Genomic DNA, 25,181 nt, shown 5'->3' with positions numbered 1-25,181 from the left:
GTAATATTTATACAATGATTTAACAATAATATCATGCGCACGAAAGCAACATCGTCATACATCGTAATACATATCTGACGACGTGATTACGTCTCACATTATTTAAATCTCATCTATATAAAAAGAAATAAAAATATGTAGAATAGCATAAAAAAAGAATATCTATTCTACATATTATTATTATTTTGCAATCAAAACTCTTTTATATATTGCATATATAGTATAGCTTATAAAGTAGCCGAGTTTCATAAGTAGAATGCTGGTTTCTAAGAAAAAAAATAAAAGCTAACTATAGGGATATATTCCTGACAACACTTGGTATGTATACGAGAGGGCACGACTCAACCTTCCACCTTCGAGCCACGGGCGATCCGTTTTCCAGATAGCGGGGAACCATTTTTTCGAGTACAATTGCTTTTTAAAGAGATAACCATGGAGAGCGCAAACGGGAACACGTCACGGCGGCACCTCTGTACCCCTCTGCCCTCGCCCCCTACCCCGCGGCCCGGTTCTTGTTACGCGGCGGTATAAGAACGAGAGAAGAAAAATGAAAAGAGTCTCGGAGAGTGAATGAAAGAAAGGATTGAGTAGTCCCGGGGCTCGCGCAGCCTGGATGTAACCAACAAAGGGTGTGTCGAGAAGGGCAACGATGGCCCCCACAATGCCGTTCTGATAAACGAGGCGACATTGTCCATCCGCGTCTGTACGTCTCTTTTTCTCCTTTTTCCTTTCTCTCTTTTTCTCTTTCTTTCTCCCTCTCTCTTTTTCTCTTCTCCTCCTCCTCCTCCTCCTCCTCCTTCTAGTCTTCCTCTTGCCATTCTTCACGCGCGAGAGGACGAGAGGTCCCTGTCAGTCACGCTACGACGGTTTCTCCGCTTTTTCACAAAGCGAAAATTGGATCCGTAAGTAGGCCGAGGAAGAATCGGAGAGCTGCCGCTCGGTAAATAATAGAGGGTATACTACTTTGCACGACGAAGGTACTACTGCCTTGCCTTGTACGTAACGATAATCAACGCATTAGGGAACTACTTGGAAAGAGAGATACGTAAGTGGAAATATTATATCTGACGCTGCATAAGCGGCATCCAATTTTCTTGCTTAGAATCGACGCTTAGTCGAACAGATAGGACAATCCGACCGCAGGAACGTTTTCGGCGCTAATTTACCGGATACGCATTCGGTCGACTCTGATCAAAGCAACCGCATTTCCATTTCTGCGAACGAGTAGAAAATATCCTCTTAGCAGAGCCGATCAATTTTCGATCGAGAGGCATGCGCGTTAATAATTGAGTCGCTTCATTTCACGGTGGCGGCGTCACAAACGAGAGAGAAAGAAAAAGAGAGAAGGAGAGACAGACATAGGGCCATTTCGCACCGTCGAAATTGCGAGACGGTCGGTCGGATGGTCGCGGATTTAAAGTGAGAAAGCGGGGCAGCACGACAGCAAATGCCCGAGACACGCCACGAGAGAGACGGCTCAAAGTTGCAATTTATGTTTAACTGCCCTGGCAGTTCGTTAACGAGGTCCTGCTACGGTCTTTATAAGCGCGACGTGTATCTACGATCGGCCAACTCGAATTGAGTGGACACGTTCCCGCGGCTTTCCTCTCATTTTTTTGCCTTCATATTTTCACTCGTTTAATATGCCCGCCGGCACATAAATAAATCCCTAATTGGGCCGAGGTCCTATTTGTTTCTCTTCTACATCGCGCGGCCACACCGGCCCCTTCCTCTCCCCCCCCCCCTTCAACGTTCACAGCTCGTCGAAGATAAGAACTTAATTTTGAGAATTAGCGTGAGTTTCCTAATTCGCCTGCTTCGCGATGAATTCTTTGACTCTCGGCGGTGTTGGAATCCTTAGTCAAAACTGTGAAATATTTAGTTAACAGCAGTTAAAATTGTAACAAATATTACAAAAGCTAAAATAAATAAATAAATAATTATCTACAGTTGTAAGTGCGAGAAATACATAAAAAAATTAAAAAAAAAATTAGAAAATTTTCAATTAAATAAAAAATTGTAAAAATTCAGATAAAAGTAACATACGATTAATCTATAAAGATTTCGCAGAAGAAAAGAGAAACCTGATCAAATTTTTTTGATGGATAATCTTCCGTTAGATTTAGATTTTGACACTACAATGTAAAAATATTGTAGTATTTTGTGAGCTTTATTTAATCATTTTATTATTAGCAATACTAAACAGCCACGCCCTCCGGATCTAAAGATTTTGGAATTCCATACATTCGGCAACGAACATATGAAATATTACGACGTGGTCGACGAAATATTGTCCAGCGCGACTGAGGCGCGACAATTTTTTTCTTACTCCGATAAATCAGTCGTCGCCAAAGATAATCAGTGGCCGTAAAATTCGGGCGTTCATAAATTAAAACAAATGTTCAATTTTCGATGCGATGATTTTCCTTGACGCGAGCGAAAACTCGCGTTTCGTTGGAGAACTATCACGAACATTGGTGTGATTAATGACGCGTATTTTAGTCGGTCGGGACGAAAGTCGAAAATTATTAATTTCCTGAGGTACGATGACCTGGCGTGGCCCGACCGTGCCCGATGATGTTTATTTCTCGATGTCGTACGGGTCAATGCATTATTCATGTGCGAATCTCCTCGTCATTCTTTCACGTGACACGGATATGGAAGTTTCGTCGTAAAATCGTCGGCGAGTTTCGGCAAAGTATGCGTCTATGATTACGGTATGCTTCCCAACCTTTTAATCTACGTCATCAGTCATATCGTTATCTGTTTGAGAGAATAAAGCCAGTAGCACAGAGAAAAATGTAAGAATAAACCGATTAATCTCAGTCGAGAGATTTAAAATAGTCTCTCAATAGTTTTCGACAATTTTTTATTATAATCGGCCGATTTGTTTAATATTTATTTCTCACTACTTATATTTTTTATGTGTTACTAGTTTAACGTAAATATGGCGCGATATTCGTGCTAACTTCAAAAATCACAAAAAGATTAAACAGATTAGTTCGCGCAAGTTGATTGATGTGTCAATATTTTGTTGCGTCATTTTTAATGTAAACAATTTAATGTAAAACAATTTTAACAAAATACACACATTCCTCCCCTTTATAGAATACGCGTCACTTGGTATCGTTTATAGTCGACGATTTTGGAGAAGACTCGTCAGAGTTGGCTCCGAATCACCCGAACCCGTTTACTCGTAATCTCTACGGCTTGCAAGCCAAGCGGTAGACAGGGTGTTACCGCTTGTTTTTGCCACCGAGCATTGTCGTCGGAATTCTCGTAAAATAATTAAGAGAGCCCGGTAGAGCTACCGCGACGATGGCATTTTAAAGGGTCGTAAAAAGGACGTTAAAACCCGCGCCGTCTCGTTCCTTTCCACGGAGAGACGTCCGCCATCTGGAGAATCGCGAGATTCGCAGTGACAAGTATCCTTCCGGATCTGCTTTGCTTTCTGGAACGCGAATTGGCGTAATCATGGCGAAAAGTTGTTGCGACGAGGGAGATCGGAAAATGACGCAGCAATTAGCAACAACAAGTCGATCGAAATATTCACTCAGCATTGATATAATTTAAAGAAATCGAAAGCTTCTATAAAATTATATATTAACTCAAGAAATGCAAATATAAAAACAACATACAATACAATTACGAATTGATTCATCTCACAAGACGTCCCGATATATGCGAGAATTTTTAATTGCGACGATGACGAAAGGAGATGTGGAAAGAGTAAAAAGCGGGGGTGAATTGTAATGGAGCAATATTTTTTCTTCTACTTTGCTAGTGGGGAAAAAAAAAGAAAAAAAAAACGATCGCAAGGACTGACTGAAGCACTCGCGCTAAATGAGCGAAAGAGAGCATCGAAACAGAAGGAGAGACCGGTAGACCGAGAGCACTGCAATTAATTATGTATACGCGATTAAAAGGAAGGCTCGCGCGCTTTCGTGGCCATAAAGCAGTCGAATGGACGAGAAGCAGAGGTAGGTGTTGCGTTTATGCATCGCGCATTCTTCGACGCACTAATTATCTTGAGAATCATATTGCGTTACCGCGCATTAAATATAAGCGGGATCACACAGATGGATAAGTGAAATCGCAGAGGCATCTCGTAAACGCCATTAACATACGGAATCTCCGTCGAGCCTGTTTACCTACCGATTGAACACTTACGTAAGTGTATATGCACTACTATGTCGATTAATTGATAATTGAATGAAATAACACCCTATCGATATGCGGGTAAATTGATTGACAATGATGTGGCATAAGAAACATGCGTTGTTCGCACGATGCCGGAGACAGGGATTCATCGGATACGCCGGTTAAAAACCGCCGAATAGTAAATATTTTATAGCATATATAACATTTTATTTCCAGATTCGAATAAATCAGCATAGGTGCAAGTTTGTTTCGAGCCGTTCATTCGATTTATATAACATGATACAGATATTACTGCCGTGTTATCAAGCTGGTTTACATAATTCGATCGGATACTATCTAGAGGAGGGAATAGGGAGGGGTAGTAAACGCGTCACGTATTTTAATGAGATCCACGGAAGACCGGGCGTGCGTGGCTTAACGATTGCATAACAACGAATAAAATTCACATTCTATCGGTTGGCGTTATATAAGAAGAAGAATTTTAGAATGTCCCAGAAATCAGAGATCGTTGCCTTATATTAGGATACTCGCGACACGACGACGAAGGCGAAGTCGTAAAATGGGCTGGGCCCGTACAGTCTGGGAACGAGTTTGGTGACATCGATGGGGCCTTGTCACGGGCCCACCTTGCCACTTTCTGAGTTCGGCGGCCCCCGAATATCGGCTTTTCGTGAGAGACACGGCCTAGAGAAAGCGCGTGTACGGTATGTCTAAGCGCCTACTTTGCCTTTTCTCATCGACCGAAAAAAATCCCGAGGCCTTCGCCCCGAATGGTGCTACCTCGTTCGCAATCTCGTGTGCCCTCTGCTTTCGGAATGTCTCTTGCCTACCTCGAGATATTACGCGATGTAGGTGACAACTTTCGAAAGGAGAACGCCTCGTAACTTTGGGTCGCGTTAACGAAGTAAAAGATGACCGGCGCGAAGTATTGCCAGATATTCGTCGTATTTTATCGTGGATCGATAGCCGGTTATTGGTTAAATTTATAAGTGAAACGTCAGGCCATATATACTAGTAAGATATACTATCAATATATATTACTACTCATTAATTTCCGAATGTTCACAAACGTTAAAATTTTTGGATGAACAGGTAATGACATGTACAGCAGAATCGATACTTTACGTAACAATTTTTTATATCATAAATCAATAATAGTATTTGCATAAAAAAATCATTTTCATACTATAATAAAAAAATCATTACATGTGAAATTTGCATGAATTATTTCTATTATCTGAAATTTTTTTGTCTCTCTCTTTCTCTCTCTCTCTCTCTCTCTCTCTCTTTTTTTTGATAAATATGTATAAATTAACAATATATTGTATTGTTAACACATTATTCATCACATAAATTATATAAATATTTTTCAATCGAGTAAGCATGACTACTGACATCGAGTTCTCGAGCAAAACACACTCCACATTGTCTTGTTGTTCTACTTCCGAGAAGTAGTATAACGAAATCGAGCAACGGACATTATATTTCGCGCACAATAATCTTGTGGTAACCTTTTACATTTTCGGAAACGATAATATCTCAGGACATTATATCGTAGAAGTAAGTGTCTATGAGGCAAGGATGGTGGTATCCCGCAAAGTAGATCTTCGATCTGGTCGCTCAGGACTCGCTCTTACGTACATACGTAGCAAACGTAACTCCGGGTACATACCTTCAAGGACTTCGCCCGTGAAGTTCCTTAAGATCTCGCCCTTATCTCGCATCGGGCATTGTCGCTCGCGTCGGCTGACAGCGCCGTAGGGCTACCGAGAAAGATAAGGAAGGTAAGAAACGAAGACGCAGAACGAAGAACCGAGGGAAAGATCCACCCGCGGAGATCGAGAGATCCGAAGGAGATGACGACGACAACGTCGACGTCGACGATGAGAGGACACCGTTGAACGAAGGACGAGATCGGATGTCTCGCGAGTCCGACCAGCGGATGTGTGCTCGAGATCGGTTCACGATCGCGCTCGCGATCGAGGACCAAGACCGACGCCCGTCACTTGTCCTCTCCGTAGACAAGTTGCGTCCGGCAGATTCTACAATTACTCGAGCGTCTTTTGCGAACTTACTCCACGCGCTTTTAACCTCGAGACGCGCGCTCGTGACTCCGTATTTCTGCTTATCGATGTTGCAAGAGAGTGTTTTTTCAACTTATTTTGACGCATATCGTATATCAGCGTAAGAATATCCACAGAAAGAGGAGAGGGGAAAAAAAAATGACGATCGGAGACATCGGTGTGAAATGTTATATCTCCTCGTGTAATTTATTTTTATTTATCACTTAGCCAAAATGCGGAGGTATAGAAGGTCAATCTTTAGTGCATTAAAGGACAACGTTTTTTTCATAGCATATGTCAAGTGACAACCGGTTCGGCTGTTTCTAGTATTAAAATATAGCTGACGTTACGGCCCGTGCCGGCTGCTCGTTTCCACGGGCGTTTATGACAAAGTCGCGACGACGGAGCAGCTGCGCGATAAATAATTTATTCCCGATTTCGGTGAACATGCTCCCAGCTGTAAATAACGTCGCCGACAACCTCGAAGCCTCGCGCGATACACGCCTCGCGGGAATAGGCTCGGTTAGCCTTCGCACCAGCGTGCTGAAAAGAGATTGCAAGTTTCGCCGTGGGATTCACACGACGATCGGAGAGGACGTCCAATCCATGATTTCCGGTTTGCTCATCGTCACATAAATTGTTGTGCCGAATGGGCATCGGTTCGTACGTGGACGGACAAAACCGCACTGCCATTCGCGGTATTGGCCACATGTACCACACAGGTTCCAAAGAGATCGGCACGTTTTGGAACGGCTGAAAGGTGTACCGTCCAATGCCGAGTAACATACTAACCGGGTATCCCACAGCGCAAACCTGTCAAAGGTGTCGCGATGCCGAAAACATAGAGACACTAAGAACGCGAAGGATGCGCGCTGCTCGCACACTCTGAGAATCCACGATCGCCCATATTTGGATAACCAATGGTACGATCGAGTCAATTTACCTTTATCTTTAAAAATCTCGAGTCTTATCCTAAGTATAATATACTCCAGATGAGACATAATTCACTTCGAAATCTTCATAAAACTCATAACTTCTAATATTCACATTCAATTCTGAAGACATTTAGTATCATAGATAAAAAAATCTTAGAACCTCGTTTCGAATCGCAATATCTTTCGGAGCATTAGACCGACGAAGATTTACAGCGGATAGAAGTTCCGCGGCTAACGGCGGAGCTCATCCAATCCTGAAGATCGATTCGCGCACAGGAAAACGGATTTGTCGGAAACCGCGCGGGAGCGCCGCGAGGAGATGGCTGAATTTCTCAAAGTCGCATCGTCGGATACGCGAATGTATTTTGACAATCGCGCATGTATGTGCGTACACGTACGCGAAACACATGTATATATATACATATATATTGGCAGCATTTTTCAGCTTCTTTAAAACGAGTGCCCGACCAATGCCTTCGTCGTTTCTTCGGACGATGCGCGCGTTTGAGGTTCGATCGTATCATTGCCGGGGAAGGTACCTCCCTGCGACATCGTGAAAGCTGGTTCGTTTTGGTTTCCCGGGATCGTATATTGCGAATTTAGTGGGAAGTCGGGACCGTCGGAACGATCGGTTCGATCGTAGCTGGATCCTTCGTCCGATGCTTCGTTCCGTCCCCCAGCCGTCCTGTCCCGTCCCGTCCCGTCCCGTCCCGGCTCCTCGCGCTGCCCTTTTCCTTTTTTTCTTTATATCGACGTACGTATTCCGTGCCGCTTGTTTTTATCGGCACGAATGGGACTTTATGATGTCCCGTCACACTGCCGTGCCGCTCTCCGCGAGCTCTCCTCTCTTCGCCGTCCCGCGCAACCGTCATCTTGCGATTCCCGTCCGGATCGGATTTTTATATTGAGAAGAACGCGGAACAACCATCCCGAATCCCGCGAGGACTTTCTCAACCGCAAAATTACTCGCTCGGCTCCCTAACTTTTGCTGATTTCGCGCGGATACAAATTCTCTATCTCTCTCTTTCTCTCTCTCGGAAACGCGTGTTCCGCTCATGTTCTGAGTTGAGTCTGTCCACCCGATTCCTCGTATTCTCGGTGACAAAGTCGCGGAATAACAACGGGTTACTGCCCGATCGCGTTATTCGCTTGACTTAATTCGCATTGATTTTCGTTGAGCGTGCAAGCAATATATGTACGTCCGTGTAGTCGGAAAGAAATGTAAGGAATAATCTCAAATTTTAATCTCAAAATCGTGAACATTTAACCAGAGTTATCCTTTTATCTAGTTGACTCGTTAGACTGCGCTTTTCTTCTAGATTAAAGTTTACTCTCCATTTGCACGCGATCGTATCGCGAATTGTCGGACGCAGGAAATTCGATGCACGTCGTTTCGATCGAAGGTAATCGGATCAATCGCGACGGTGATCCGATTTTTCTGTCGGGTGGCACAGCACAAGTAGACGTAATACGCGGGGGTATATCGTTCATTAGGGCTCGTGATTTTGACTTACAGCGTTTATATTCGACACATATCGACACGCGAACGACTTAGGCACTCGCGAAACAGCGGGCCGTAACTCCGATGCCTGACAATCATTAGGATTTATATGCTTTTGATGTGGCACGGTGGTTTCCTATTACGAATGTAACGTCTTAATTGACTGACGGACTTTCCGCAATAATCTCCAACGTTGACTGATTGTAATTATCGAAGCCGTGATACAGGAAAACTATGATTTTTTTTTTTTTTAGAAATCTGATTCATTTGCTACGTAAAAAATTATGGAATTACTTTAGGACAGAATTAATAAGTTTTATTTTGAATATAGATGTTGTTACGTAACGCGCCATGGTTATGGTTACCGTTTAATTAAAATTTATCCGTCAAAATAGGTTCTATATATCTTTTGTTTACCTTTGATTTGTACTAGGATAATGGCATCGCGTAGTTATTTTGATATGGCTGGTAAATATAGATAATGTTTATTTTGGAAGTATGCGCTCCAGATAGCTGTCAACAGCAACATTAGTGTCGTTATCGAGTAAAACTCAGTCATACATTGTACCATATAATTGTATTGTCTCGCCGTCGAAAATAAGTAGGTAAACGATTCGAATTATAGTCCTCGATAAAATTGCAAGTTGCAATTACAATTGCCGCGCTCATCAAAGGAATGGCGGCGTCAATTTTTAATATCGATCCGCGCCCGGCTAATGTCAAATCATTTATCATCCATAATCCAATCGGATCACCAGTTTTTTGCGACGTGGAAGAACTTAATATTCCATCTGTAAACTGTCATGTGGCCTTAATCGCTAAAAGCTTAACTAGATTTAGCGCTCTTGACATTTACCAGTTTATTGTGGAGTGTATGTGCGTTCGTGTTTCTCCCGCTAACGGCGACCATATAATATTATGCGATGCCATTTATTCCTAACGGCGCGCGGCGATACAATTACAATAAAAAAAAGTACAGATACGATCGATCGATCGATTATCTTTCATAACGTAAATTCAGCGTGTAATTAACTTACGTCGCTCAAAGGATGGAAATACGGCAGAAAAATATGAAAAATGACGAGTGCTGTATTTCTTTTCGAGAAACCATATCGCGCAATATAATAATGTCTCAGTCGATTAAAAATTTTTAATATGTATTTTAACGTAACGTATATTAAGTCCTTGAAATAAAAAAAAGGCACAAATTAAAGGAAGATTCAAGTAATTCCGAGTCAATTCTCTCACAGGAAAAATTCGATTGGCCGTCATGTTTTTTTGCAACTACTTTTCCACTTGCCGTTTTCTAGTCCCGTCACGCAAGAACGTGCGGTCAGGATTTTTTCCTTTTTTTTTTTTTTTTTTTTTTTACGCGGGTGTTTTGCGCGCGAGCACGCGCCTGACTGGTAACGGAGAACGCCTGGGAATTTTCCGCAGGTCCGACCGCACCTATACGAGAGAGAACGAGAAATCGGATTACTTTTTTCCGGTATATCGCGACGCGGAAAATGCGTCGACGTCGTCGTCGTCGTCGTCGTCGTCGTCGTCGTCGTCGTCGTCGTCGTCGTCGTCGTCGTCGTCGTCGTCGCCATCGCATTCGGTCATCGTCAGCCTTTTCTACGCGTCGCCGATTCCGCGCTCACGTGATAATAAAATGCTCACGGGATGATCTATCGAGATACGACATTGCGATCTACGAACCGCTTCGGGCCGAGGCAAGGTGGAATTATCGCGATGTCCCTTGATAGATGCGATTGTCGTTAGTTGTGGCTAGAGAACCGGTATTCAACAGCGAGTAGCGATCGATGCGAATGCGCAACACGTTTGTTCAAATCGAACTTTGACGTTATTGCTGCATCTCTCTGCGTCATCCGATTCTTTTTAAATAATATTAATATTAATAACATTAATTTCTATAATAAATAAAAAAAATTTTGCATAACTTCTTAAAGATTTATGTAAATGTATACATTTTACTTTGAATAAAAAATAACAGTTATTTTTCGATCAACATCTTCTTCAGAGATATTGTTAGTACTTGACGCGTCATAATTTTTACGTATACTTTGCCTATTAAAAAAAAAAAAAATGGTACTGATATTACTCGACGAACTTTCAACGGGTCGCGCGTGACCGTTTGTGTCCTTCGCTGCCTCTAATACCGGTCGCTTCGATTGCGTAAGCGATCGATCGACTAGTAAACGAGTACAGTAAGCAGTATCGCCGATACACTCGGTTGTATTTGCGGCTTACACTGAAATCAAAACGATTATAAACGATTCAGGTTACGCCGCGAGCGGATTTCTGCTCTGCGCGGAGCGGCTTGGAAAAATTCCGAAGCAACGACTCTTCGTTGCGCGACGAGGGTAGGCAGGCGGAATGACGATGGTCAGGAATCACGTCGGCGGGACGAAATGGCACTCGGTTGGATCTGCTCCCGCGGATAATCGATAACAGTGATTAACGGGGCAAAGACGGGGACGGTGAGCCAACTGGAATACTAAAAGTACGCGCGGTGGAAGCTGATTGGATCGAGGAGAACAAGGTAAGGGACGCCTTAAGCGCGAATGATGTAAGTTATAAGTATAATAGAAACAAAACGTACATCTCTCCCCCTTTCTTTCTTTCTCTCTTTCTCTCTTTTATTTCTCAGAGAGTTAATTGCTAGTATCTGGTTCAGACACTTGAGTAAGGTTAATTATGATCCGATAAATATAATCCTCTAAATCCTAATTATTCTAAATACTGAAATATTTTTATCAACAACAACAACAATAATAATAATAATAATACATTAAAAAAATATTCTGAAAAGACATTAAACATTTTCAAAATATTTTCAACTGTTATTGTACATTATTAGAGCCATACGTTTTTGGATCAAAAGGCAATGTGAGACTTGATGATCCGCGGACGTAACAGTTCGGTCGAGACAATTTGATCGACAGTATCCGATCAGTTGGCGATCGGACATCGGCGACAGTCGCCACACCGACGGATCTGCCGCAAAATGCGCGGCGATTGGTTTTCGCGGCACGATCTGACCTAAAACCGAGCTCCGCTCGGTTAGACTCTGCCCCTCTGTCCCTCTTGCTGTCCCTGGTCGACTTGTCGCTGTCTCCTTTACCTCCTTGATCCTCCTCTTCCGCCGCCCTCTCTCGCCGTCTTCTTCCCACACTCGCGATCTTAATAATGCCGGTTTCTGCGGGACGCTGGGAAAAACGTTGATTTCACTTAGCTGGAATGGTGACACGATGTGCACGTCGGATTTACACGTCCGACTTCTTCGTTCCTGTCGCGGCACAATTGTACAATTGTGGCTTCAGCAAGGTACTAAACAACCATGGCGCCTCTGCGGACTTTGGATATCGAGGATCCATCTAATCTTCACAGGAAAATTTTGTAACTGCGCGAGGTAGTAATTTTTCAATTAACTTTCTTGCATTTTTATCGTCTCTTTTTGTCATGAATACGATTTTGCCGAAATAAATATTGATTTGTCATCGTACATAAATATTGATATCGAACGTAATGCGATTTAAACGTATGCGAATAGGCAGGAAAATGTAATCATAGAATTTAGAGCTTTAATTAAACGATTAATTATAGGACTTCTAATTTCAAAATGGGATTACTCTAATAAACACAGGATTTACGATCCATATAATTTGCAAGGAGATCCGTTTCTTCGCGCGCTTATTTAGACTACTTTCCGATTCGAGGAAATAAATCCGGTTAGAGCCGTACCTCTTGATAACTCATTAAACGGCTGGTAGTCACGAATGTGCCTGTGCAACTGATCTTCTTTTGCACGTTATAAATATTCTTCAGATACCGCCTTAAGCGCAATCGACGCGACACATTTCGCAATTTATTGTGTCACACTGAACGAAACGCGTGCACTTGGTCGGCAGATGTTGTCAGCTGCCTCACCTGCATATGCAACATTCCGGTACAACATGCACAACACCTAAACGATACGCTGCATCGCGAGAAAGTGGCTTCCCGCCCACATCTTATCTGTCTCGTACCACTCTTTACGTCTAGTCCACTGTTACTTTTTGGTCACGTGACTGTCTGGGCGCATCATATAAACATTTGCACACCTTTGAAATTTTTTCTCTATTAACTTTCTAACTAGAAAAAAATAATTATAATTATTATAATTATTATAAATATTAGAAAATATAATAATTATTATTTTTTAATAATATATGTCCATGTTTTCACAAGTTAGACGAGAGCTTAGAAAGAGCGTGCTATTTTAATAAGTTGAACGAAATGAAAATTTTTCCCGTTTTCGATATTTCTCCAATGGATGGTAACAAAAATATTAAAATCACCCATAAGGCTTCGTAATTCGCTCGTTAAACACTGACGTTACTGTCGCCCACGGCGATCGACTTTATAATTTCGCACGTAAACGAAAGGCCATCTCGCTGTCGTCCCATTACATCATACCCCTCAATTATACCGGTCTTCTAAAAAGCCGAGAGCCGTGTGATCACTTCCTGATGATGTAAATCATCAAAGCTTTACTAGCGTCGAGCGTAAGGACAGAGAACGGCGAAGGCTAAAGGGATGAAGGGAACGGAGACTAAGGTGGCTAAGCGTGGCGTGGAAGAAATAAAGAAATATCGGCGCGGTTGGTACCAGCGGCACCAACCGCAGCAGATATCCGCGCGGCCATGTGCGGATATGTGTAAGTGAAAAGGGTTAGTCTTGTCGAGGCACGAGAATGCGGTTATGATAATGCACCGGCCACCGTGCTACGCGAAGAGACTCCGAAGGTGGACGTGGCGGCAACCTCGCCGGTGGGGGAGAAACTTCTGTATCGCATCGCCGAGGTGCATCTTCTTCCTCTCCCGGCGAGATGCGACGAGGCTCACTCCATAACGTACCCGGCGCACTGGGACGTTTATCCACGCCGATAACCGATTTTGGCAAGGGACGCGCCATCGTGGTATCGCCGTTCTTCCTCGCAGTCCGCACCCGTGCGAAACCCGCGGCCGTGCAGATGCCATCGTGGCCACGCATGGTGGAAACTTGCTCGAATCTCCCATTGTTCTTCCGAACGGTTACACCGCCGCCCCGCCGCGCCGCGCCACGCCACGCCACGCCACGCCACGCCGAATCGAATCGAGCCGCGCGTTTCTCGGTCGATTTTATTGTCGCGCCTTTTTCGCCGCCTTTCTCGGGAATTTAGCGAGCAATTGTCCGCACTGTTTTATGGCGTCGCCAGTTTCTTCTATGCCGATATTGTTCTTCAGGCCAAATTTGGCAAGTAAAACAAAGCGATCTTTTTTATATCGATACGAAGATTGATAATTATTGAAAGCGGAAGAAACCTCAAGATCGAAGATGATAGCAAATTAATATATACGCACGAGCTGCTAGATGTTTTTAATCGCAATCGTACTAATAAAAAAAAAAAAAAGAAGATAGGAAAAATAATATCCTAGCAATGTGATGTTATGGAAACTTTTGAACGCCACTTGATAACGACGACCCAAAATTCCGCTCACATTACATCGAATAGCGCTCTCTCGCACGACAAGTAGCGCACGCGTAAAGAAAGGATCGCTTCGTCGCGCCAGTAGGGCTGGCCGCGTGCACGTGAGCTAAACGGATAAATTGTTTCCAGTCCATTAACCATTAACCGTACCGGGGATTTGGATTCGAGGTTTTCTCCGAGGTATCGTGAGACGATTTGCCACGAGGAAAAACGAATCAGAGAGATCGACGGCGTTAAGATGTAAGACGTACCGAAGGTGAAGAAAGAGGGAAGAAGAGGAAAATTCCCTTCCGTCAGAAGATAAAAAAGAAAAGCGGAGCAGATAGCAGCTTAGAAGAAGGGGTAAAGGAGATGGAGAGAGAGAGAGAGAGAGAGCGAACGAGCGGGTATCATCGGTCCACCCGATAGCAGCCACCACACCATCGGTTCTGCCTATCCGCTCGGGTGGGGCGGTGAGGTAAGGGTGGTTTTTAAATAATTCCACTATTTCCATGCATATTGCAGGAAACAATTACAACTGTAATTGCTAATAGAAGATTCCAGACGAGGCCAGGTTTATCTCGAGATTCAAACCCACTCCTTACCCGCCCATTTTGCTACCCACCTTACCCTACTCCGTACCCGTTGCTTGTCCCTTTGCTCGGTATAGCTCTTCTTACTTGCAATCTTCTCAAACGTCCGATTCACCACGACCGATAGCACCGCGTTTCTCCCTCCCTCCCTCCCATCTCGCTCCCTTTCTCTCTCTTTCTCTCTCTGCGGGAACGTACAGCGCGATCGTGTAACTAGGTAGACGGTTTTACGACTGTTGGACACACCGTTTCCAGCCGCCGATTGTTCGCAAATGTATGTTATTGCGGCGCGAATTGTTGTCCATTACGAACGATCGTTTGTAATCCCGTATATTCGACCGGTGTTTACAACCTCGGGCTACTATTTAGCGCTGAGCTGCGGTTTCGTTTGCGTTCGCTCAAATTTCGCCCGAAAGGCTTTCTGTAATTATCCAAAAGGATAACCTGAGCTGCAGCGGTAAACGTCACGCGCCGCGCTCTCTCTTCCTCTTCGCTTGTGATAAGAGTACTAATTTATAACGGAGTATCGAACATGATGAGTGTGAGCTTTCTTTCTCTTCTCTGATATCCTAGATTTTTAAAAAAATCAAAATAATTTACAGCAAGAAAAGTTGAACTAAAGAGAATCATATTGGTTTTATGCCATGTTCAGTTACACGTAAAGTCAGGCAGGAAGTAGTATTTCGAAGCAAAAATACGAAGAAAGGGAGGCGGGTTGGCCACGGGAGATGGGTGGATGGAAAGAGGAGAATGTAAGAGAAAAGAGATAAGAGGGAAAAGGACAGATTTCGAGGAGAAATGGAAGGAAAAAAAATCAAGCAAATTGGTATGCAGCACACAACAACCGGCGGGTGGAACAAAGGGGGAGTGAAGTTAGGCCAGCTAGGGGTTTCTGTTCCTGGAGAGAGGGTGGGATCAATATTCTCTCTCTCTCTCTCTCTCTCTCTCTCTCGTCTTCTCTTACACGCTGGCACGTACATAAGAGCGAGCGCGTAGACATGCGAGCGCGTACATGCACGCGCTTCCCCCGTCGTTGTCCTCCTGCTTTTCTTATTTTCCTTCCTTCCCTCCTTCATCGGTCGTGCAGCAGCCCGTGGCAAATCCCGAAACACACGTAGAACGAAACGAGAGAGACACGAGCGAAAAGAAAGAAAGAGAAAGGGAAGGTGGATTCGTTGCCGACGCGACGTGCCGATGGATCGCTAGAGAGTCGGGATTCTCCCGGTCGCGGAGTTACTGAACTGCGGTATCAGGATAATTATATTCGATCGGAAGGATGCGGGATACAATAAGCCGGTATCCTGTTATTTATACCATTATGTGTAGGGGCGAAATTGTTTCGGGCCGTGCACGGTTCCTGGACTCGCGCAAGAACACGATCATTTGCCGCGAAAGTATCGCTCACGCGACCATTATACAGAGTACACAGTAACAAAAGTGTGATTGAATAATTTAATAAAAATTCGAGATCTGCGGATCTACAATGTTAAATTAATTCTTCATCTCAAGTAATCTATTTATATCTCTGATCGCCTCTATTTCTTGAAAAATATAAATTATTAGAGACACTGAATTTTCTTACAAATAAACGAAACCATACATGTAAAACATACATATGTGTGTGTGTATTTACTTTCGCGATTGATGCTTATGCGCACGCTCTTTTCCCATATGAAAATAGCGCTGTGACGAAGACCGGCAAATTTCGTGCGGCTGAGCGCGAAAAAGCGGGGCTGCGACTACCCTTCCGCGCGGAATTTCGCGAGAAAATTTCGACGTGCCCGTACTAATATAATTACGATATTCCGCTAGGGCGAAATACCGTGGGATTAACAAGGCACACATCCTTGCGGAACACCGAGCAAGCGCCGGAATCACCCTAATTCGAAACCAGGTTGCCATCTCGCTCGCACTCGCTCTTCCGTCGCGTTGAACAGGGTAGAAAATGTGTGAAACTCGAAGGTTGGCCTAAGTCATTTCGTTAACGAGGTCAGCTCCTCTTCTTTATAATTAAGCTCTTTGATGGCGCAAGCTCTCACTTGTCAGCTTTGACGTTGCCGGAACAAGCACGAAATAGACAATGAAGATGACTTTTATATATGAGAAGTATCGTAAAGTGTTCAATTTACATGAGACACAGTCTTTTTTTAGGCAAACAAATGATTATTATCTGCGACATGCGATTTGGAAGGTAAATTCTTTTTAAGAATGCGAATTTTCGATAGCGCGAGTGAACAGAAGCGGAGCGGATGAGAAAGGATAGACGAAAAACCAAGAACGGATGGACGGTCGGTCACGTCCTGGGTTAATGCCGCATGCAGCAAAGTCACTAGGTTTATTAAACCGTGGAAGGAAGAACGGAAAGGAGTTGGTGACTAACTTTGAGGTCGCGCGTCGAATTAATGCGTTAAAGCGGTGCCGCTTTCTTGCTGGTAATTTGTCCCAATGGCGATTAAGCTCGCAAAACTTGATTAATCTGCGCCAGCAAAGTTTTCCCGAAGTCAAAAGCCCGTATTCTCATGCACTTATCGTTCAAGACAAACAAGATGCGATTTTTATTTCTTCAGTAACGCAAGTTTTATGCTCAATAATTAATAATATTTATCGTGATTTACTTAGCCGAGAAATTTAAAGAATACACATCCACAAACACGCTAATAAATTGTTTTCTGATCAATTGTCAATCATCACGCTATTCCTTTCGAAAAATTCATACATTAAATTAGATCTGGTTATATTTGATAAAAATAACTTTGAACCCTGTTTCTTGTGAGAGTACGAATTTTTTCTTCTAAAAATATCATAGCGAAACATTTTGCATGCGATTTAGTTATTCATAATTACAAATTCACGACGGTTATTTCAAGTTATATTAACCATGTCGATTAAAAACACGCGAGTTAAGATTTCATCAAGTTCGCTTGAGAGTTGATATTTCTGTTATCATATGTCCTAATTTGTCATTCTAATCTTTTTGTTTCTTAAAGTTTCATAGATTTGGCACGACAAATACAGGTGATCTAAAATAAAATAATAATAACTCAATTATCAAATGTTGAATATTAAACAAAAAATTTCCAATGATAAATGTTTTGACTCTTTTTAAAATTGTCATAAGAAAATAAATAATTTCATGAAATAAATATAGTTTTCCACGCTATTCTTACCTTAAATTGATCTTTTCTATTAATCTTTAACTTTTGCTTATTAGAAATTTAAAAAATCAAACACTTCACAACACTAGTCGAGAAAAACAAATATAACGTGAGATACGCCTCTTGTAATATTCCAACTCTAATATTCTGCTTCAGGCGCGATTAACATAACGAAGAATCATCCGTTCGGGCAGCGATTTCCTGTTGAATGACCCCAACAACGGAAGTCGGCACAGGAAAAATCGACGGCATAGAATAATTCGTGCAGGCAAACAATGTAAAGTCTTCGCACATAGTACTGCGCGGGCAAAAGTTCACGGCTGTCGCTTGGGTTAGGGGTTAGGATTTCCGATACTATTTATTTAGGGTCAAGGTTAACCACCTGACTTGATCCCATTGCAACTTACTTAAATTACATTAGCATGCTATCGCTTCAAAAAAAAAAAAAAAAGGAAAAATTGAGACGAAAATAATATCTATAAAACCACAAAGATATATGTCGTTTCGAAAACTAGGTTTTCCGCTAAATTCCAGGATAGATAACGAAAATAAATTTAGCAAAAGAAGAAGAAAAAGAGAGAGAGAACGAGAGTATTAATTACTTGAATACAAAAATTCTAAAAAATCTATTGCATATTATCTCTATGTCTTGTTTGTTTTAAAAAGACAATATCAACGCGTTATCCCTTATATGACGCCGTCATTCTTCGCTACGGCAAATAAATTTTCCTGATAATCACGCATAGTGACTTGAATTAGCATTGATTTTATTCGAGCATAACATCTGTGAGCTTAGTGACAGGTATCGTGCCGCAGCAGTTGGTAACCGCCCATGGCGAATGGGAGGCTGACGGCAAGGAGTAAAAAGGATGGAGGAAAGTCAGTGGTTATGGTCAAAATGTGCAATAAATAATAATAATTGCCGCTACGTGTTTGCACAATGCAGCTCGCCGCTTAGGCTGCCACATGTACAAAAAGATGGCTCGTATAGACCATAGCTACGACTGCAGTTATGCTCGCGCGCTGGAAGGAAGCGGCGATTTTTCTATGAGGAGATTAAACGATTCCGTTCTCTCGCCCGCAGGCGAGAGAGAATTTCGTGTTAAAAAAAAAAAAAAAAAAAAGAAATTATCGAAACGTGAATACGAACGACGAAAGGAAAAAAAAATGCTTCCAGGGGGTAATATCGCACAGATATTTAAAATTAATGCGACATAAAAGGTACTGGCACAAATTTTTTAATTCCATATTGCAGAATTTTCGCGAATATGGATTGTCAGGCAAAAAGTTCCACGGTGTGAAATATTTTTCATGCAAATGACGCTCGGTGTGCCGAGAGCCGTTTCATTGCGATACTCCGGTGACCATCCCTTTTCGGGATTAATTAAAGGATCTTGCGGCGCGTTTCTTGGAAGCATGGCGACTACGGCCGCCGCCGCCACTGGCCGGCACAAGATCGCATGTTTCAGTCTAAATTCTTCATGGTTTACATCACGGTCGTAAGAAAGCGTCAATTTGGCGTCGAATGCACGAAAGTCCGATGACGTCGTTACGAAAATGCTCGAGCAGTTTTCCAGACTTGCCGGAACTCGGTCAGAGAGGGAGGACGAGAAAAAGAGAGAGAGAGAGAGAGAGAGAGGGGGGGGAGAGGGATAACGGTCGCACAAAGGGACCGCACACGGATATGAATTCTTATTTTACCGATGAGGTAAAATATTGGAGCCGCTCTCGCATCCGCCAGAGTGGGGTCCACCGGGGCGTCCATAAATAAGATTTCATCGTGTAATACGTAATATCGCGTGCGCCCTATCCATTGTGTATTTTTATCTTCATTCAGTTTGCATAATTTCGCCCGTGGTCCGCGCTCTCGCCCTTAAATCGTCGGGCCGCGGCGTCGTTTCGCGCTGCGTAACCGAGAAAACTTGATCAATAGCATCGGTATTATGTTTTTTTTTTGCGCGGAATCTCGTATATTTTTCTCTAAAACACTTCAACATTTCTGTTTTGTAAAATTTTTTCAACTTTTTTTATATTTTTTAAAACATCGAAGACCTTTGCTTTCTAAAATGTTTAATGTCAACAAGTTTTTATTCAAAGATTGAAAAAGTATGAAGAAGCGCAAAAACTATGCGTTTGCACTATGTCAAATGCTACGACGCATTCTTTTCTACCCATAAAAAATATATGAAAAAAATATGCGCAGTGAAATTCCCTCGGGGAACGCCGTGTTAAACGAGGGAATTAAGGCGGCTGAAGGGCGTTTGTGGTTTTTCATCATTCTTCATCTTTTATTCGAAGTAGGAACACGCGATCCTCGGGACTTGGACGGAGCTGTCGGGATGCCGCGCTTTTAACGCGCATAAATGTAATCTAGGAAATTGCCGAATTAATCTCGCAAAAAATCGCGTGCACTACTGATTCGTAAAAAGTTAGCTTAACACATAAATAAACAATATGTATTTCATCAACATCATGAATTAATTTAAAAGTACAAACTGTACTTTTTTGTATTCGAATAACTCAATTTATTTAAAAAAATCTAAATTTCACGAGAATTTCATTTTCCACGAGCGCACGCGCACACACACACACACACACACACACACACACACACACACACACACACACACACACACACAAAATGCGCGCGCATATGCATTTCCGACGATATTGCTTGCAAAACTCGCTATTTCACGTCGCGGGAATTCCTGCATCGAGCGGAATAAGTAATCGGATTGGGAAGAAAACGCGAGCGAATCCTTTTGGCTATTTACTCCGACGAGGATCGACTCTTATCGCTTCAAGATTCTATCGCGCGAGATTGCGCGATTTCCTCGGGGAAGAGTTCAACGCGCGGGGGATATCGGTTCCTACGCTTAACCCTCGTTCTAATGTTTACCATTTATCACGGCGCTCCCGATTGCCTTCCAGATGACAAAGGATCATGCGTGGCCTCCCGCGTGCCTTCTCCTTCTCCTTCTCGCTCTTCCGCCCTTTTTATTTTGCGGAAACGCGTGCGTGCCGGCGCATAACTTTCAGATATCGTGTGGGCTTTATCGCGCGGACACCTGTCCTACTTACAGGCTCGTTATTATCGGAGCTTCTTATCTCGTGCCTGTGCCGATCTTTTCAAAGTGAAGGATTGCATCGTCGCGCCACTCGACTGCACGCCCAACTTGTTTCCGCGCGGCAAAATTAATAAAATAAAGAAGGTAAATATGTAACAGGGAGAGGAGGTACATTAGCGCATTACATTGAACTCCCCTATATAGGCCTCTTTCACTTTCATGTGCAGACGTAGATCGAGAATCTAGATCATCGCGTCCGTTGAAAAATGGATTTTTTATGGAAAACGCGTGCACTAAGCTTTTAGATTATTTTCTTAAATAGCAAATCATGTTATACAGACAATTAATTTCAAACAGCTCGCACATCGTTGCTGTACATCGTTGTACTCTTCTTTTTTTTACGAAAAACAGCAATTAATCATATTGAAATCGTGATGACCATTCGATTTCTATCTGCTTATTATCTCATCGTATTATCCGATAATCAATTTTCACATTAGAAAAATCATCGCTCGATTGGGCAATGCGTTTCGCACGTTGACGCGCGTCGGGTGGACCACGCCGAAGGTATCGAACACCTATAATTAAACGTATAGAATCAATTATATGATGGGGGCTGAAAAAAGTTCTCGCATAGACGATGAGCCGCTCGGCGCTCTATAGCATGCACAACGCGTGTACGCACGTATGAAATAGCATTTAGTTAGGCCCAGTTATGGGATCCCGCTAGATTAGGGGTTATTAGGTGTCGGTGTCCCTGTGTTTCGAGCACGGCCCCTCATAGAGTGCCGTTTATACCGGCGTGTGTGTGCTGTGTTTTTCGATTTCGACGTTTTTGGGCCTCACAGTCCCTGGCAGTCCCCGCGTAACGTGTTATTACATGTCTGGCGGTCTGCGAGCAAAGAGGGAGGAAGAAGGCACGAGAAAAAAAGGAGGATCGGGAGAGGAAGGAGCGAGAGAGCGGAATGGTGCGTGGCTCCACCTCGACCACAACACAACCCCCTGAGCCAACTAAATCGGGGCCCGTTGTGCCTCGCGGGCACAGTGCCACCAGTGTCTCTCAATAAAGATTATACAAATTGCTTATAAAGAAACTCTCGGAAACGATTGCGTTATGTCCTCCCTCGGACGCCTCGTCGATAAAAGAAGATTACAAAGAGAATGAGTTAATGGCACGTAATATTTAGTTTGTAAATATAGGCAAGTTGCAAAAATGGACTTTTAAAAATAGATTATTATTGTTAAATTTTATTATTGTTAATTATCAATAGTATTATTAAAGTAAATAAAATCAGATGCTCGGATTTGTGGACGTAAATATGGGGGAGAACAGGCAGAACATTTCCACCATAGCCGTTATTTCACGCGACGCGTACATTGTCGAACAAAAAGTAAGAGTCCATTATATACGGGGCGGATGGAGAAGGGAAAGCATTTCTGAAGGAGGCGCGATTAAAGGTAGCCCGATCGTCCTTTCGTGGCTATGATGAATTTCGTCATTTCGCTAAAACAAGGCAAAAGCGCAGCGATGCTCTGGGCGAATCTTTATTATGCGAGGATGGGGTTGCAGGTCGTTATATTATTCAATAGCTGGACTCCAGGGAGGAGAAGCGTTTCTTCCAAGAAGCCGGTGTAGTTTCAGATAATGGAGCGGCGAATTGGGATATAACGTGTCTTAAATTGTCTAATGAGTGTCCCGAAGGGTACTATGGATTCAAGGTCACTCTATTTTTTCACAGAAAGAACTATTATCTTAGAAATGCATCGAGATAAACTCTTTGTGAGATTAAATCCCAAATAAATCGATCTGCACTTCACACGATTTTGTAATTTTTTTATATTATACATAAACATCATATTTCTAAAACACTATCATGTTTAAGGACAAGATAAATAGAATTTAACAATTTGTTATTAATTATAAATGAATTCTCTTATCATTAATAAAAATAAACAACATGATGATAAAAACAACATTTCTTGTTTGTCAAATATAATAATAGAGCTTTCCAAAAATTAAGTTATTGAACGTAAATTTCTTCCTTTGCGATAAATGATCTCCTTTGCCGAGCTTGTATTTTCTGACGAATCCTTCGCAGGAGGTAGAATAGGCAGCACGTCTTGTTCGCTGAGAAGAAGGGAATTAAGGGTGCGGGGGATTCGATCGATTTTTAAAGTAACCGCAATATTTGACAGCTACAGCCCACGGCCGTGGTTTTGGCGCCACCTGTTTCACGACCCTCCGGCCTCCACATACATATACATATACATATACTCGCGACTCACATCACACACACACACACACACACACACACACACACACACACACACACACACACACACACACACACACACACACACACACACACATCCTCACGCATGAGAGAAAGAGGGAAGTAGAATCCATGAGCGCGCGTCTGCGGTCCATGAGTAACTGCACCATGCCGGCAGACACGCCGCCAATAAGTGAACATCAGTTGTGTTCAACACCCTCGCTTTGTTTCACCCTCGTCTCGCGCGCTCACGCACCATTCTGAAATCCAACGGGCCACGACACGCCGCAACGACCTCGATTCCGAGGCTGTCAAATCTATGCGATCAATTCAGTGCTTCCAGCTTGTATTTTTAAAATAAAACGATCCGTGCAAAAGCCCGAAGCTCTATTTCGATCACGTATCGAAAAAAAAAAAAAAAAAAGAATGGCTATTTCCAGTATTTTATATACTGATACTTTACGGACTGAATTGCTACAATTATTAATTACTTAAGAAACCTTTACTTTCTATTCTCTAATTATTGTTTACTATTTGATTAAAAGTTTGTTAATTCTGTTTTTTTATTCTTATTCCTTTTCTGTATTTCTTAATTGTTTGCAGTTACAAATATGGCAAAAAGATCAACATTAATACGTTCGCAAACAAACTGGCTATGGAATCCACTTGACTGCCGTGAACAGCCGGACGAAAGTTGAATATACAAAGAAAGTTAAGTACGCAAGAAGGAGAATTGAGTTGACAACGTCAGTGATGTATGTCGGAATGACCTCAAAGTCCGTGGGCGCGACCCTCCTGCGAATATATCGAGGCCTTTGGACGACATTACGGTGTTATATGCGCGGTGTGCCACGGAGAGACATTGATTTATATGAGGCGAGAGTCAACGGGCTCGTGGAACACCTCGACCTTCCTAGAATATCCTTCGACAGCGAATCTGCAGCGAATTTCCCTGGCAAACCTTTCGAGGAAGCCAGAGTCTTTTTTTCATAAGAAATGACAAGTCCACTCAAATCAACTCAGCCATATGTTTTTCACGTGAGGAAGAAACATTTAATTTTTAACAGAATTTAAGAGAATATTTTTTTCTCGATTATAAATGTGAGAACATTTTTTTTCTCGATTATAAACGTGCAAGAAATTAATTTTTACTTGAATATTAGATTATTATAATTCAAAATATTTTTTTATAACAATAGAATCGAGTTTAATAGCATTATTTATCTATATCCAGAATTTATCGCGATCGAGAAAGTTCATGCTAAGATCGGGTATTGTACTCGAAAGGGATTAGGGGTTGATAAGTCTAGGGTTGGTTTAGATGGGAATTCACGTATCGACTCGATTTTGACGGAACGTGAACATTATTTATTTTAACCCCAGCAGTTTAGCCCATCGGGCGAGATGGTGGGTGCATTCTTACGAGGAGTCACGTATCTCGGAGGTGACCGGAGGGGTGACGATGGAAGGCGATATATTGGCATACCTAAACCAAAAAGAATTTCCAACGTGTACGTATCTTCGTTCATCGTGGACTTTGTCCTCTTTTCGCCCTTCTCGTTTTCTTGAGGCGCACGTCTTTCTGTCTATCTTTGCTCGTCGTTGGTCAGACTTCTCGCCGATGCAACACACTCAATTGCGAATGTCGAGGGTGTGATAGATGTCCTTCCAGCGTAGGAATGCGAGACGAGTTTGATAGAAAGGAGGATGACACATGGCGAAAATATCCCCGATTCCGAAATACCATTGATTTAGAAAACTCAACATATACACGCATTTTTCCGCAAGTTATTCTTGTGAAAATCGCAAAATTTCTTACATTTTATAGAAAAAGTTAAGAAAATATTAATTATATTAAATTTTTTAATTAAATTAATTAATTATAGATACTGTAATCAACAAAATGGGAAATCAAAAAGATGAAAAAATAATTATATC

The 25,181-nt window shown here is 42.5% G+C and overlaps 1 long non-coding RNA gene across 1 annotated transcript; it reads left to right on the top strand.

Moving 5' to 3' along the window:
* Nucleotides 1–850: 850 nt before the first annotated feature.
* Nucleotides 851–25,181, top strand: LOC105425184 (uncharacterized). The gene is made up of 4 exons (XR_967619.3): nt 851–1,045; nt 10,945–11,205; nt 23,847–24,281; nt 24,630–25,181. It is a non-coding gene; the product is annotated as an uncharacterized LOC105425184 (long non-coding RNA).

Source organism: Pogonomyrmex barbatus, unplaced genomic scaffold (assembly GCF_055798465.1).
Source record: "Pogonomyrmex barbatus isolate J1 unplaced genomic scaffold, ASM5579846v1 scaffold1, whole genome shotgun sequence".
Taxonomy (NCBI): Eukaryota; Metazoa; Arthropoda; class Insecta; order Hymenoptera; family Formicidae; genus Pogonomyrmex; species Pogonomyrmex barbatus.
Note: the sequence above shows the minus strand (reverse complement) of the source record. Positions and strands in the feature narration are given on the sequence as shown.